This window comes from Macaca nemestrina, chromosome 10, assembly GCF_043159975.1.
Source record: "Macaca nemestrina isolate mMacNem1 chromosome 10, mMacNem.hap1, whole genome shotgun sequence".
In the NCBI taxonomy this organism is placed as follows: domain Eukaryota; kingdom Metazoa; phylum Chordata; class Mammalia; order Primates; family Cercopithecidae; genus Macaca; species Macaca nemestrina.
Window position 1 is genome coordinate 114712755 of NC_092134.1, and position 13911 is coordinate 114726665.

Below are 13911 nucleotides of genomic sequence, written 5' to 3' on the forward strand. Positions count from 1 at the left end.
AACCCGGGAGGCGGAGCTTGTAGTGAGCTGAGATCGCGCCACTGCACTCCAGCCTGGGCCACAGAGCAAGACTCCATCTCAAAAAAAAAAAAAAAGAAAATCATTAAGGGCTACAAAAGGGACTTTTGAATTTATATCTGGAAGAGAAAGTTTACAAAAGGCCTGGTATACACAAAAGGCTGAATATGTTGGTTAAAGGAAATGCTGTACTTAATACATGACAGGAAAAAAAAAGGGAAAGAAACCCTTCTATTTTGCTTTTTAAAAATTCTACACTCGAATACCCCCTCACAGTTTACAAAGACCTTTTACATATTTCCACCTGAAGAGGTAGGTATGACGCCTATTTTCTAAAGAGAACGTCCAGTCCAGTGTCCATCACTCAAGCCCTGCCTCTCTTCTTAGTCTAGGAGAACGACAGCAAAAACTGGCGTGTTGGGATGAAAGAACTGATGCCCGTGACACGTGACGCGGCCATAAAAGACCTGCCCCCGACAACACTGCAAATCTGACTTGACCAGTCGTGTACTGTGAGCCTGCATGAGAATTCTGCTGAATGCTACAATAACTCTTTAACAAGTAAGGAAGACCAAAGAGGTTAAGACGGGAGACAAAGTACTCCATCTTTCAGAGTGAGGACAAAACACAAACACAACAAAAGAATATGAACATGGCAAAAGATTAACTCCGTGTTTATCATTCAGCCCGAAGAAAATCCTAGAACAGATTATAAAAAACAGTTTCTGAATAGACAAAGATGGGCGATCACTGAGAATCAGTGTAGGTTCAGGAAGAACAAGTCTTGCCAAGTAACTTTATTTCTTTTGTTGGCAAAGCTATAAGACAAATCTATGTGATTATCTGAAAGGTATTTAACAAGCTCCACTCTCCAATTCTTTCTGAGACGAAAAGAGAGACGGGCTGAGTAACATGTATACAAAACCAATTAAACAACAAAACTCAGAATGCTCATAAATAAGTTCTGCAGTATTCACTGGGCTTGGGCAATAGTGTTACCAATGATCTGGACAAAACTTTTCCCAACATCCTTATCAAAATGTAGGGATGACTAGAACCTGGAGAGAATAATGAAACAAAAGAGAGCAGAGTCAGATCTAAAACAATTTTAACAGAATATTAACTTTAATAAATAAAATTTAAAAGAGAAAATGTAAAGAATTATATTTGGGTTAAAAAAAATCAAATGCTAAATATAAATTGTGAAAACTGTTGTATACATAAAAAAGCAACTAGGCTGGGAGCGGGGGCTCACACCTATAATCCCAACACTTTGGGAGGCTGAGGCGGGCAGATAGATCACCTGAGGTCAGGAGTTCGAGACCAGCCCGGCCAACATGGTGAAACCCCATCTCTACTAAAAATACAAAACTTAGCTGGGCATGAAGGCAGGTGCCTGTAATCCCAGCTACTTGGGAGGCTGAGACAGGAGAATCACTTGAACCTGGGAGGAGGAAGTTAGTTGCAGTGAGCCGAGATCATGCCACTGCACTCTAGCCTGGGTGACAAAGTGAGACTCCGTCTCAAAATATACACACAAAAAGGCAACTAGCCCAGCACCTTGGAAGGCAGAGGCAGGAGAACTGCTTAAGCCCAGGAGTTCAAGACCAGCCTGGGCAATATAATGAAATCCCGTCTCTATTAAAATATTTTTTAAATTACACTTAAAAAAAAAAAAAAAAACACTAAAGAGTTTTGTCAAATAAAAGTTTGACATAGGCTGGGCATGGTGGTTCATGCCTGTAATCCCAACACTTTGGGAGGCAGAGGTGGGTGGATCACTTGAGGTCAGGAGTTCAAGATCAGTCTGGCTAACATGGTAAAACCCCATCTCTACCAAAAATGTAAAAATTAGCTGGGTGTGATGACGCACACCTGTAATCCCAGCAACTCAGGAGGCTGAGGCAGGAGAACCAGATGAACCCAGGAGGCAGAGGTTGCAGTGAGCTGAAATTGTGCCACTGCACTCCAGCCTGGGCAACAGAGCAAGACTCCACTTCAAAAAAAAAAAAAGCTTGACATAAATTAAAGTGTGAAATGGCTGCCTCTAAAATTTATCCAATCTTAATCTTAGGCTAAGTTGACACACACATGTAAATAAAGTCATGCACAAGGAAGGTGAATGCCATACTCTACACTGTACCAGCTGGCTCGTATCTGAAGTTATTCAATACTTAGTAATGCCCTATAGTCATACGAAGGGCAAAATAAATGTCCTCATAATTTGAAAATTAAGTCATCCTCTGGGAGTAATACCGGCCTGAATCAAATAGAGTGATGGAATTTAGCCATAACCATAAGTAATTCCAAGAAAATATGTGACTGAAAAGGCTGGGGATACCCAAGTCTGGTCAAAAGAGAGTAGGGTGTAGTTTCTGGTAGGGAGGATTGGAAAGTGAATTAAGAAAGCTGAAACCTTGTCAACTATGTTGACAGAAGGGGGTTATATTAATCTGGGGTAGTGGGGAGAGCGGGAGTTTAACAAGGAAGACTTTGCCTATGTGCCCCCAACACTGTCTGAGGTGAAAGCACACTGACCACATCCCCAGAGCGGCGCTGGACAGCTGCATCCTTATAAAGACTCTCCATCGGGTTATCCTGGCTTAGTGACACTCCCCATTAAGATTACCCATTTCATTAGAAGGGCTGGCTTCCCCTGTAGATTCTCCTATAGTGATGAGAGTGTGCTCATCCAACCATAAGCTGCCATTCCATTCACAGTTATACTAATATATTCACTAACTGGCATTCTTGGTTTTATGTCAGTCTCTCCATCACTTGCTAAATATAAGTAAATTCCCATAATTCTGATGACTTCTGGAAAATGTTCAGAAGAATGTTCACAGCTAAGGACCTAAATAAGTGAGGTCTATACCTTAAATATGACAATCCGTATCCAGCTTCTACCCATCCGAGAAGCCCTACATTTCTTTATGACAACTGCATTTGATGTAAAATGGAACCACATATTTTAAGAGAGAAAACTAAATAAAACACACGGATGGCAGTGACCAGGAAGGCAAAAGGTCTGAAATCCACATTTGAACAAATTCAATGAAGATACTTAGCCTGAAAGAGAGAAGATGTAAGACAGCCATCTTCAAACATTACTCTTGCAGTGACATAAAATTATCTCTAGAGGCCGGGCGCGGTGGTGGCTCAAGCCTGTAATCCCAGCACTTTGGGAGGCCGAAGCGGGTGCATCACAAGGTCAGGAGATCGAGACCATCCTGGCTAACACGGTGAAACCCCGTCTCTACTAAAAAAAAAAATACAAAAAACTAGCTGGGCGTGGTGGCAGGTGCCTGTAGTCCCAGCTACTCGGGAGGCTGAGGCAGGAGAATGGCGTAAACCCGGGAGGCAGAGCTTGCAGTGAGCTAAGATCTGGCCACTGCACTCCAGCCTGGGTGACAGAGCAAGACTCTGCCTCAAAAAAAAAAAAAAAAAAAAAAAAAACTATCTCTAATTCTGTGATGAGAACCAGTTGAAAATTATATAAGGAAACACTTTCCAGTTAGCACTGTCCTATGCCTGGCACATAGCAAATGCTCAACAAGTTTTGACACATAGTCAATGCCCAACATTATTACCTCTTACTGTAGTATGGATATTTAAAAAACATGAAAGAAATACATACTAGACACTGTCAGAAAACCTAGGAGAGGCACCTAACCCTGCTGAAGGTAAGAGGTCAAGCAAGGTAGGCCTCCCTGAAAGAGATGCCTAAGCAGAATACCAAAGAAAGCACAGGAATTACCCAAAAAGTATAGGAAAGGGCATTCCAGAAAGTAGTGTGTGAGACCAAAGGTACAAGAAAGCTAGTGGTTCAGTGTGGTTTGAGAGATGAGTAGGGGAGTGATGGAAGGTAAGGCTGGAAAACAAAAAGGAATTCATGTGTCACACTAAAGAGCCCGGAAGAGGCCATGGGGAGTCACTATAAATTTTAAGGATGAAAGTTACATAATCAGATTCAAGTTTAGGACAGTCCTTGAGGCAGCCACATGGAAGATGGACCAAAAGAAGGCAAGATTGGAAGCATGGAAAGATGGCTAGTTCAATCATTGGGCACCTGAATGAATATTCTGGCACTGGAGGAAGAGCAAAGGCAGAATTCAAGACGTAGTTAAGGAAGACCTAAAAAATGACTAGCTGTCAGTCATAAACAAGAAGAACGAGTCAAGGGTGATTTCTGGGTTTACAGCTTAAGAACCAAATAGAGAACAACGCCATGCACTGAGAAAGCTAAGGAGCACAGGAATGGTTCTGGGAAGGGAGAAGATAAAGTCAGCTCTGGGAGAGCAGAATCCAAGTTATCCATGGAACATACCAAAGGTGGCGAGTATCTAGAAGACAGATGGACAATGGGGTCTCAAGCTCAGGAGGGGGACCTGAGCAAGATATACCGGTTTGGAAGTCATCATTGCAGAGCAGTTATTGAAGATACCAGAGCAAACAAGATCACCCACACTCACAGTGCAGGGAGTGAGAAGAGGATTGGGACAAAAGAGCACATTAACCATTTAAGGGAATGAAAGTTAGCTATCTTGTGATCTGTTAAGTTCCTTGTCTTTAGGCAAGTTCATAAATATTTAGGCAAAGACTAAACATCCACTTGCTGGAGATGATGTACAGGGAATTCACAACATAGTTGGGCTAGATGACCTCTAATGCATCTTTCAACTCTGAAAATCAATCAAAAACTTCAATTCAATACAGTATTTCTTACAATCAGAAATAACTTTTCACCACTATTACAGAAAAGCTAAAATCATAAGTATTTTCGTTTTTGGCTTCATCAGTCCAATATTTTGTGTAAGTTCTAAAAAATACATTTTTTGCTGTTTGATAATGTTTTCTGAAAGGGAGAGAGTACTTGGTGTACTTGAACAGGAAAGCACAGGCTCTAATTTCTTCACCCTATTTTTCCTTCTGTGGGTCCAGTTACACTCCTGGTTAGTATGAAAATGCAGTTTTACTACAGTAAAAATTCAAACACACGTTCTCAGCTATTCAGCCCTTTACTTTCTGCCACCTTGTGCCTGAATTGGGCTATACAATGGGGCTAATCTATGGATTTAGATCTTAAAGCTTTAACTACATTTCAGAAATGTGCCTATAATTTTCATTGATATTTGAAGTATGCTGATTTCTGTCTCCTTTTCTGCTCAATTCTAAAAATAGAGAGACACAGGTCCATACACAATTTTAAAAATTAAATCCACAAATGTTTGATTAAAACAAACTGCCATTTTTGGCATAAAAATACAACCAGAGTATTTTCAGACAGTACTGCTGGGAGTTCAACTTAATCCTTAAATATGGCACTGGTCCCACTAAGTGGTACCTGGAATAGGTGTGAGAGGTACTTGACCTCTTTTAACCATATGTACTTTTTCTCCTGCCCCCTCTTTATGCCTCTCCCACCACCCCGCAAGCCTGCTTTTTCTCCTCCTGTTCCTTTCACTTTCCTCCTGAGAGTGCCCATAATCTTTTAGTACTACCAGTAATGCCACTAAAGCCAACACAGCTGCCAACCCCTGGCCTAGAAATACAATGGATATAATTTGAATTACAGACTACCATTAACTTTTTGGTTGTCCTTACAAAACGACTTTATATTCTGTTTCAGTGGCCCAATCCACAGGACAGGAAAAAAAAAAAAAAAAAAAGCCACTGTAGAAAGTAAATCTATGTAAAAAAGAAACCTGTAGTGCTTTTTAGCTCTAGCAAACTAATGTAGATTACATACAAAGTTTATAATTACGATTTGCAGGTACAGGTCTCTGAATGACCAAACAAGGATAGAGGAAGACCAGAGATGATGTCTGACACCATTTGAAGTTTAGGATCATGTTAGTTATCAAACTGTGTTATTTTTTTAAAATAATAAGGCTTAGAGTAGAGAAGAGGAAAAGAATCAAGGCTAGAACTAAAATAAAAGGACTTCAGTATTAGGTATTACAGTCTTGGGAAATTTTTTAAAGTTTCATAAAACCCTACGGGAAAGGTGAATAATCATGTCCCCACCACAATCCCCTCCCTCAAGTCAAGTGCTCTCGAAGCTGTGCTTTGATGCAGCATTCTGTTTATACAACAACCTTGGTGGTTCTAGGCTTCAATAAAGAAAAGGATTTCAGTGGATTTACTTTTCTCTTTATCTCTCTAGCTGATGGTATCTTTACTTTTTCTGTTTAATTTCACAAAATGGAAGCAAGGGACAATTTATCAGCAGCACTGCACTCCAGGTTGGGAGTGGGAAGCACAGAAGAGGTGCTTCCAATAGGCTACCAGAGGCAACAGAAACACTTTCTTACAAAAGCTCAGAGTGCTAATGCTGGATAAATATAAATACACAGCAAATAAAAAGTTCATTGATCCTGTCCAGCATCATGGCAACAATTCCGGTTCCTGTGGCTCCCTAATATGCTTCAGTGTCTTTATCACTATGTGATAATACCTGCCTAAGGCTTCTTGGCCTGAAAAACTCCTCCTCACCCTTCAAGTCTACGCTCAAACACTCACACATCTCTGGAAAGCTTCTCTCACTATCCCAAGCAGGTGCCCCTCTCCCTTAGGTGTGCCTCTTACTGCTCTTTCACGACAGCTGCTATTCCTGACTGCAGCTATTTCTACCCCTGTGAATGTAGCTCTCCAGTCACCTGTCCGGCTTCTGAGGGAGCACTGCGTCTTTCCCTTTCCGTATCTCCTGGCACATGGTGTGTACTCTGTGTACAATTCACAGTGAAAGAACTCCCTAGCTTCTTTCACTAGAAAGGAGAGACACATCCATGCAAGTCTCTCCTTCCCAATCTCACCTAGTTTAGAACTTCATTATTATTACCTAGATTATTTACATTTGTCTCTTCACTGGTCTTCCCATTTCTGGTCCCTCTTTCCTTGAATTCACTCCATATACATTACTGCCACTTACAACTCTAAGTAAATGTACCAAGTTGAGCAGGTGGTGAAGTAGAGAATGAAAGGCTGGCAAACATCAGTTCTCTAAGTTCAATGGGTTCAAATACAATAGGGCAGAAAGAGAAGTAGATAATTAACAGAATTTACCAGGTGCTGTACAGATACACCCAATTTATGCTAATCCCTCTGCCTGGCATGTCCTTCACTCTGAAAGGGTCAATTCATAATTCACTTCATATAGGAAGCTTTCCTAATCTCTCCAGCCAGAAGCAATCTCCCTTTCCTTTGCTCCCACAGTACCCTGTTACTCCGTTATCACTTTGTTTGAATTACAGTTATTTGTACCCATACGTTATACGTCTTACTGGATTGAACTTTTCTAAATGGAGGGCCAGACATCTATTTGTCTCTATTTTGCCATGGTACCTAACACAGTGCCCTGCAAATAGCTGATAAATAATGCATTATGACGATTAACCTCACTAAAATATTATGAGTCTGTAATTCCTCTAGGATTTGCCAGTATTAAGAATATCAATGGGTCATATACATGCAATTCAGTCCTAAAATTTTCCACTCTAGCCACAAAAATAGAAAAAGTCTATTCTGTTTGGCCAGATAAGAGTCGACATATGGAGAACATCCTCAACCAGATCCGAAAACGTCCAAATGAAATGGATCGCTGTTGTAAAAAACACAACAAAGGGCAGCTCCCTAGTACTACAATAAACTGAGCAACCAGCCTCAGCTGCCAAATACAGAAAAGCCATAAGGGGCAAATGGTGTGGTTGTTTCCACAATGGGAGCAGGTCAGTGGGTAGAGGCCTAACTAAGTAAAAATGAACACTGCTAGTAAAATTTAATGAAACAAGACACTAGTACAAGATAGTATGTCAAAAATGGATCATTAAATAAGCTGTCTGAGCTTTCAAATATTATCACTTTCCAGAAGTGAATAGTACTTGCAGCTTATCCATTCTTTTAAGGATCATATTCAATTTTCTACAAAAGTGCTACTGTAAGATACCTCAACAAGCCCTTGTTAGGATTCCCAGTTCCTTAATTTCACTGTTTATGTCTGTCCTCCCTTCAACCTATTCTTTTATCATAATTGTTTTTGTTAGAATGTAAGCAGTTGAGTACACAATGAGATAGACAATAAGAATTAAGGACTTTAACATTTCATGATTTAAAAATCAGAACTATAAAATTCCAGCTTCTCAATTCTTACAAAACAAAACAAAGCTCAAGGCTTAAAACTTTAGAAAATGCCATGCTATAATGATATTTCCCCACTCCTAATTGGTTTAAATGAAGTCAGAACATTTGATTATATCATTTATTTCAGCACCGTAATCGCTGAGGGCAAAAACCTTGCCTCACCAACTAATTTTGTAGAGCCCTTGGTGAACAATTTGCCTGTAGTAGCTTTTACTCTACAAGGAAGACCAGTGTGTTAAATAAAGTGTTTATATTAGAGTTGAAAGACTTAAGTTTAAATTCAGGCTCTGTCTATTATTTTGAGATCTCAGACAAGTCACTTAATCTGAGTTCCTCTCTTTACCTGAAAATAGGTGTAATAGTCATACCCTCACTGCCTATACCACGTGACTGGTATGAGGATTAAGTAAGGAAATGTGTAAAAATGCTTCATAAAACTATAAAGTGTAATATAAATAAAAGGGCTCCTGGTATTATTCTTAAAATAAGTGCTAAGAGCAAATCCCTCTCTATAAGAAATCAGAATATAATTATTTCTGCATCTTTTCCCAAGAGAATTTATGTCTGACATACAAAACTGCAAACAACTCCTAAAGGGGAAATTATCAAAAAAGGAGGGGAGAAAAGAGAAGAAAGAAAACTTGGGGTGGGACTAGAAGAGGGAGGTAAATTAAAGAGAAAAGGAGAAGTTTTTGTAGTAAAATAATGCAATATAAGAGAAAGCAAACCTGATTTGAAGAATCAACTTCTAACTCTACCACTTATGGTCTACCTGTGTGACCCTGGGCAAGTCACTTCACCTCTCTAAGCTCCAGTGTCCTCATTTGTAGGTAGAGATAATAACTCACAGGATTGCTATAAGGATTAAATGAGATAATATATACAAAGTACTTAGCACTATGTCTGGTGCATTGTAAGCGGTAAGTGGTTACTGGCATTGACAAAATTATTAGACCTGTTCCCCAATGCGTGACTTTCAGAAAGACAAAGGAATCAAGAACATTGAAGAGGGGAAGATGATATTCGGAGAGCTAAATCTATATATTACCACCGGGAGACAAAGTTTAAGAAATATAAATTACACAAAGTTTTCTTCATATTAAATGTACAGATTACTTACTGTGTCTCTAGAATTGGTGAGGAATCAAGAGAAATGTAGTCAAAATCTCCAGATCATAAAAGCAGAACAGCAATAACTGTATTCATAAAAGCAGAATGGTAACGGAAGAACTAGGCCCCTGAAAAGTGCTTATGAACGTGTACAGAGGCTTCTCTGTCCCAAACTCAATTTTTTAAACTTTCATAACAGAACGAAAGCTACACTCTGCAGCAAAGGCACAGCAACCCCAAATGCCAAAAAGACACGGTATTAGCTATCATGCTCTCATGTTAGTTTCTGCCATCTTGTTCTTTATTCCGGGTGTCTTGTATTTGTGGTTGATTTGTGATGTTAAACGTTATTAACTCCAACCTATTCAGGAACTGCAAAAGCAGTAAAAGTGTCCCAGGAATCAGGAAAAAGAGGAATAAAATCTCCTGAATCAGCTGTAGAGATAGTAAATAACTCAAAGAGGTAAGAAAACAATGGATGTTATCTGTGCATATGGGATCAGAGACTTATATATTATAACGTACAAATTCTAGACCTGTGGAATCAATGAGAATCAGCAAAAGGCAAGGAAAACATGAAGCCTTCTGTATAAATGGCCAGAGAATCAACAATTTGGGCTACCAACTGATTCGGTGTTAATTCAGGGAAAGGCAAGGAGCTGTTAAGAATTTAAAAGGTAAGCATAGGCCAGGCGCAGTGACACACACCTGTAATCCCAGCACTTTGGGAGGCCAAGGAGGGTGGATGATCTGAGGTCCGGAGTTCGAGACCAGCCTGACCAACATGGTGAATCCTTATCTATACTAAAAACACAAAACTTAGCTGGGCATGGTGGCGCATGCCTGTAATCCCAGCTACTTGGGAGGCTGAGGCAGAAGAATCACTTGAACCCAGGAGGTGGAGGCTGTAGTGAGCCGAAATTGTGCACTGCACTCCAGCCTTGGCAATAAGAGTGAAACTCTGTCTCAAAAATAAATTAAATAAATAAATAAATAAATAAATAAAAGCTAAGCATAAGTGTTATCATCACAAACCACAGACAACTGCCAAGGCTCCAGGCCTGTTTGAATTTGTACAATACCACAGTGAATGATCAGGTCACCACATGACCTATAACTGTTAAGGTCTTCCCTAAGACTTGCAGAGCTCATCTAAGGGCAGGCTACCTGCCTCCATGGATTTTCAGTGCAGACTAACTATTCCTGGTGGGAGAAGATGACCCCAAAATTGTATTAGCAAGGAGGTAACAGTATGACTGGTTTCCTTTTGATAGACCAACTCACACACCTTTTTACTAAGACAATCTTCCAAAACTACCTGTACTTAGAAGAACCTGTAAACTTTTTATAACAAAGCGAAGTCGACATCTAAGTATCTCCATGAAGTGATGGGCTAAAGATCTGCCAATCAGGGCATGGTAAATGGAAATGATATACCATCACTACTAATTTAAGGCCTGTTTTTAAAAAAAACTTTTACAATTTGTTTTGCCATCTTTGTCTTATTTCAATTATACAAATACACATGCTTTAAATCTTGGCTTTAGTTCTGCTACTTTTCCCATTAGGTTTTAAACTCATCAACCATCAACTGTCCTAGTACAAGTGTCTTCTAGAACCTACCCCATTAAGTCAAGTAGAGGATACTTATATTCGTTCACAGAGACTATGACTCTGGAGCTGTACTTAAACTACGAGTACGGTCAACTGCGGGCACTGACAAAGAAGCTGAAGAGTCTGGATCCTGCTGGACAGTTAGGAAAAGGTAGGCAATACCTCTCCCACTGCTCACCTGCTGCATTCCCTGCCTAGATACACTTTTTTTCTAACCTTTAAATCCAATTGAATTTGTGATTCCAATTCTTAAACAACAAATATGGACTATTCTCGAAACTTCATAAATAAAATCAGGTGGACATTTACACAAGACACTGCTCACTTCTATAGCACCTTTTATTTCACAATCCCAAAGAACTGTCAAAGTTGCCCCAACAGAAAGTATCAGTGATGGAACTTCTATCATTTTATACATGTACAACACTCTATTCACCCTGTTTCTGCCATTATAAGCATAGCTATTCATGCAAATAAACTAAAAGGGCTGAGACCAACATTCAATCATTAACTAAATTTCAACTTCATAATTCAACCCCAAAACTATTCAGTGCCAAGTGGTTTAAAACATTACAGAACAGGGCTGGGCACATTGGCTCACACCTCTAATCCCAACATTCGGGAGGCCGAGGCAGCAGGATCACTTGAGCCAAGGAGTTTGAGACCAGCCTGGGCAACATAATGAAACCCTGTCTCTACAAATAATTTAAAAATCAGTCGGGCATGCTTGTGCACACCTGTAGTCTGAGCTACTCAGGAGGCTGAGGTGGGAGGATCGCTTGAGCCTGGGAGGCAGAGGTTGCAATGAGCCATGATCGCACTACTGCACTCCAGCCTAAAAGACCAAGACTCTGTCTAAAAAAAAAAAAAAAAAATACAGAACAAAGCCAAGCACAGTGGCTCAGGCCTATAGTGCCTGTTACTTAGGAGGCAAAAAGATCATTTTAACCCAGAAGTTCAAGTCCAGCCTGGGCAAGATAGTGAGGCTCTGTCTTTAAAAAAATAATAATTACAGGACAAAATATACAATGACTCAAACATTCCATTAAGCAAAAGAGTTAATATGGAATAACTTCTCACTTCTAAGTCCTTATGAGTACTTACAGGTAATAAGTCAAAATTATTAAAAAGTCCCACTCAATAGTTATATTTAATTTGTACCACGAATAACTTCCAAAAATGGATTAAAATAACATGTCAAAAATAACTCATTTACTTGGGTGTTCCTTATTTTGGAACTGTTTCTAGAAAACTGACCCCAAAATTTAGATGTCAGAAGAACGTATTTCCCAAGTCAAGTTTTTGAAACTACAGACCTGAGGAAGACCATCATGAATGGGAGAGAAAATATGGATTGCAGTTAAGCACGCCATAGGGTACAAGACAGAATGCCTGGGTCAGAATCCTGGTCCTACCACTCAGTAGCTATCTAACCTTAATACCACAGTTACTTCATCTACAAAACGGGAAAAATAAAAATACCTACTCCATACAGTTGTTGTGAAGATTAAAGCCAGGCAAGTAAGTAGTACATGTAAAGGGTGTAGCAGGAAGCAGCATTATATATTTACTTATCATCATTATCATATGACTAGATCACTTAAATCATCCACAGAAACGCCTTTTCCTATTTCAGTCTTCCTTAATTGGTCTAGTAGCATTTAATCCCTCCCTCCTTGGCTTCCTCATAAAACACATTTTCTATGGTATTTATTTGGGTAGGTACATTTCTCTCCCACTGGATCACATCTCCTTGAAGACAGCAGCCACAGTTCGTCCGAGAGTACACAGCAGCAAACACTGTTCACTGCTGCCTTTGATTTCTTTCCCTCTAAAGATTCTGAACAATAATACCCTGTCAATTAGCAAACCTTTACCTGGAGACAGAAGGCTTATGCAACCAGTGCACTTAAGTACTGGTCATACCTTGCTAAATACTTTCTTAAGACTTAAACAAAAATTTTGGGGGGAATAAGAGGAGGATATGCTTCATGTTTTTAAACTACTAACCAAAGATATATTTTTAATTTTTAAAAAAAGTTATGTCTCAAAAGCTTGCTTTCATTATTTCATTCAAAAAGACAATGGTGCTTTTAATATAAAAATACAGTAGCATAATTTCTGCATATGTCAAGTCTAACCTAATCGTAACTTGCCCATCTGCTGATTTTAATGTAATCCTAAGGATGCTAGATGACAATATGCTTGTTTGATTCATCCTACACTATTTACATAAAATAAAAGCATTTTAACAATACATCGAGATGCAAGTCTTTCTGGCTGTGATTTGTGCTCTCTCTCTTAACAAAAAGTGTCACACACACCAAAAAAAGTCTGCAACTTATCCTGGATCACTGGGGAGGCACTTTCGAAAGGGCATTATCCAATTTCACTAACACAATGATGCTCTCCTTACATTTAAGAGAACAGAACTTTTCTGAAAGCAAAGAGCTGAACTGAGTCCATTGCTTTGTTATCATTTTTTAGAAAGTCCAATTTTTCCTTTGTTCTTATAGTGTCCTACCTTTAGAAATCAAGTTTGCAGCATAAAAACTGGCAAGGACATCTATTTGTTGGCACAAATCATCTTAGTCTCTATTCTTTGACTTATTTTAAAACAAACTCAAGAGCAAATGGCTAGAGAAGAACTGCTCCTATTTAATGTGGGTTTTCTAAGTCTAATTTTTTCATTCCCAGTGGCAGGGCCTTTCAAAAGAGTACAAAAACTACACCCAACTTTGCTTCTCATTCTAAACACATCCCAACCAAATGGGAAACATTATCAGCCATCTTAACAAGGAGAAAACAAAGCTAAGTGAGGTCAAACCAAAGCATTTTTTAATTCATTGTACCTCTTTTGAGATCAGGATTTTTCAGATGTAAGTAGTTCGATGAACTTATGCAATAAAATTATGTAATATCATAATTTAACATAATATTTTAGACTAACTTCTCTCTCCTCAAATAGTCACAAGGGTGGCTAATTCACATACAATACCTCTCAGCCACTGGGGAGAGAGTATAATAAAC

At 39.2% G+C, this 13911-nt stretch overlaps 1 protein-coding gene across 3 annotated transcripts in view; it reads right to left on the reverse strand.

Annotated features, from left to right (window-relative positions):
* Window positions 1-13911, reverse strand: part of LOC105492165 (serine/threonine kinase 38 like) — a 113342-nt gene that overhangs the window by 64049 nt on the left and 35382 nt on the right. The gene's annotated exons all lie outside the window — the stretch shown is intronic.